Raw genomic sequence first — 3,970 nt, forward strand, 5'->3', positions numbered from 1 at the left:
TCCTCTACTATATGTTGTGTGACAATCTGTAAATCTAATCTAAATGATTCCACATCCCGGGAATTATACCTACCGTATCATCATCATCAGTCGTTTATTACGACGATTCAAATCTCGCTTGTCAGTTTCCCACAAGTGTTTCCCGACATGTGCTGATGCCGGAAAAGGTTGTTTGGTGGATTATCCTTGCAATGCAATGAGTTTTTGAAAATAGTTGGTCCGAGCTACAGTCACCTTTATGACATTTTTAGATTTAATACTTTGTTAGTATTTTAAGTATTTTTTGCCTCTGTGTGTTAAAAAACCAAGCCAACTAGACCAACATTCGTCTTGAAACAAAACACAATCCATTAGTTAAAAATGGTGAATTCTATTTTTCAAAATTTATCTTCCCAGCATTTTTTTAAAACATGCATCAATTCGCAATATGTAGTTTGAAACCCTCTGACACACATATTGCACACGGCAATAGATTACAACCGAACCAACAGCGAGCTAGACGAGAGCAGCACCGGCGGTGTGGCGATTACCTACCTACAAGCCTATCGCGACTATTTACATGCCCTAGAATGACAACAACTGTACCCCAATCTATCCAAGCGAGTTCCGCAGGCCGCCGATTCAACCACCGTTTGTCGTCGTCGTCGTCGACATCGTCGTTCTGTTTATAATGTTAATGACCATGCTTGATTGCAAATCAGATCAAACATTGCACCGTTGTTGTCCGCCATGTCCCGGGGCGATCCGCGCAGAGCTGAACGGCAATGTATTAGGGGGAGATCGAGGTAAAATAACACCAAGAGAACTCGATTTTAACTTTCAATGGATTATCCGATTTAGGAGGTTCATCCATAGAATAAACTCCAATGAAATGATGACGTGTTACTCGCTTTAATAATGCAATCCGTAAGGGCCTCTGCATTAACACAAGTAAACACTAGAAGTTAGGAAGTTGTTAGAGATTTTTTGGGAGTCGGCTTGGTGAACCGTACATAAATGGATAAACATTACATAAAAATGTCGTAGTAGAACTTTATATATCTACAAAAATTTAAAAAAAAAGATGAAACGGACTCACCAATTGTGCCTAGAAAACTCTGTGAAGAAAGTTGATTAGCAGTGTTGCCAAACTAGTTATACAGGTCGACAGTTTAACCCCAACGGGCCATTCCACACCAATCTTCCTCACCCATCTCAACTGAATGGTGGCGCTTACGCGAATGATGGCAGATGAGCCCTGCTGATTGTAGCGTTGCGACCCGCTCAGCTCTGGCTGAGATCGTTTGTTTGTACGAATGATTCTATTTTTATTGTTGTTGTGTATACAACACACTCAGTAGTCAGCCTGGTTTCGGATCGAATGTGACGTGCTGCTGTGTTGTTATGGGAAACAAGTGGTCAAAAGTCAACGAGTTGCACTCTTGCCGGGAGAAAATTGGTGGTGGAAAGGTGTCAAATTTAAAATAAGAAAGTTGTCGTTTGGATCCGGTTGCTCCGGAGAGAGACGATTTAAATCGATTTCAATGTTTCATTTTGCGTTTATTGTTGTCTCGAAAACGCGTGTATACTGTATGTGGTATATTCAGAGTGATATCTGTCGTTTCTGTAATACGGAACGTGAAACCTCGGAACATCTGCTTTGCAGTTGTGGTGCTTTATACACGCGCAGGCAAAGATTTCTAAATAGTGGTTGCTTGCAACCCAGTGAGATCTGGTCTGCAAAACCTGGGAAGGTCTTGGAGTTTATTAATTCCATTGCACCTGACTGGGAGACGACGCGTCGTGGCAGTAGCTGATTACTTGACACATGGTAATTAGCTGGCTAGATGCGAATATCAAAACGGGACATGCCACAAAAGTTCAGCCTATTGGACGCAGTGGCTTAATTTCCCCAACAGGGGAGGAAAAAAAAAAAAAAAAAAAAAATGTGGTTCAAGAAGCTTTATGAGCATTTCCAATCAAAAACACGAAAAAAATGCCATTTTTGACACGATATTTTTCATTTTGAATGAGATTTTGTTCATGTGCTAAATTTCTTTTACCTCTGAATCAACTCAAAACCATTTCCCCCATCTAACTTTTAATAAGAGCGTATGATAAAAAATACTAATTTTCAACAAAAAAAATATCTACTCTAGAACGGTTTGTTGGATTGTAATGATGGCTTCTAAGATGTTTGAGGATATTCGAAGGACTTTTGGGACAAAAATACATTGAAAGTGATATTCATCGCGGATCTATGTTAGATGTGATATAATTTCAGTTATCCAGAAAGCTTTTTCAATTTTTTATACAGTTTTTCTGTATTTAGAAAGTTGTCTTCCTGCCTCAAAACTTGCCAAGTAGCCCAGGGTGATCAAATGCTTCTAACTATTTTACTCGAATTTTATTTTTTTTGTAGATTTTGAGAACAACAAAAACCACATTTAGCGGGTTTAAAAAATCTAAAAAAATAAGAAAAATGTATGGAAGCTCGTAAAATGTTTGTTAATTATCGACACTTTACACAATTGTGCATTCGTGTATCTCGTGAAATGTTATTTGATATTTGTTTTACTATTTTACAGTTTTTATCACAAAGGATCAATTATTTTACAGATTTGTGGATTTTCAGACCACCTTGGCAAATTTTAAGGCTTGAAGTCTGATTTCTACCAAAAAATAATTAAAAAAAAATCAAAGGGTATGTTTTTTGGGAAAATTTAAATTATATAACATGTAACATAGATCCGCGATGAATATCACTCTCAGTGTATCTTTGAGGACATCTTTCCAATCCAACAAACCGTTTTCGAGTTAGATTTTCTTGAAAAAGAATATTCTGTTTTTTTTTCATACCCCCGTTTAAAAAGTTAAGTGAAAAATATTGCTAAACAAATAGAATAAAAACGTTTTCAGATAGAAGTTTATACATGAGCTTTGATTTGAATTGAAAAAGGTCGGGTCTACGCGATTCGTGCGTTGAGCTGGAAATGTTCTTATGCATAAAACATAACGTTAACGAGGTGTCAGCGAATAAAAATTTGTTATCAATTGTCAAGTTCCAGTAAAAGAAACATGATTCCACGAAAAATTGGAAGTCTCTGGTGTAGTTCAAAAATTTTAAAAATCTTCAATATAGATCCTCAACATCTTACAATTTTATCAAGTTCAATTTGAGCACAAATTTCATACTATAGCTACTTCGACTGCCGCGAGAATCCCGAAAATTGCTAGATTTATCGGCGTTACAATCCCACTAGAGTTTTTCTTTGAAAAGTTAAAGTAAATTGGATGTTTATGATTTTTTTGCTCATACTCCAATGATAAATACCAATTCGAAGACTCTACTGATGAATTCACTTTGTGATTTCATTACATTTGTAGAGAAGGAAACAAGGCTGGAACTTTAAACCCATCTAAATCCCTGTAGGAGTCCCGAGATCAATTTCTGAAAGAATCGCAAGATAAGTATTTGAGAGAATCCTGAAGATATTCCTAGAAGAATTCTGGAGAAACCCAGGAAGGAATTCCGTGGGGATTCCATGAGTGAATGCAAAAAGGATTCCCGAGGAAATCATTAAAATAATCTTACTAGAATTCTTTGGAAGAACCTCGGAAGAACTAACTAAAACAAATCGGTGTAGAATCAATAAAGAATCACTGAAAAATATTCCAAAATAAGTATTGGAAGGAATTCCTGAAAAAATCCCTAAAAAAATCCTGGGAAAAATCTCTAATGGAATAATGCGCAAAATCCCTGACGAACCTCTTAAATAATCTCGGGAAAATCCCTATAGAAAATCTAAGAACAATCAATGAAATTATCCCACGAGTACTGAATGAAATAATCCTGGGAAGTATTCCTATTGGAATTCCAAAAGTAATCTAAGAAAGAAACCCGGGAGAAATCCAGCAGAATCCCCAGAATAAATCCTTGAAATATCTGGGAGAAATCCTTGACACAACTCAATAGCAGTCCTTTAGATAT

The sequence above is a fragment of the Aedes albopictus genome, chromosome 1 (assembly GCF_035046485.1).
Source record: "Aedes albopictus strain Foshan chromosome 1, AalbF5, whole genome shotgun sequence".
Classification (NCBI taxonomy): Eukaryota; Metazoa; Arthropoda; class Insecta; order Diptera; family Culicidae; genus Aedes; species Aedes albopictus.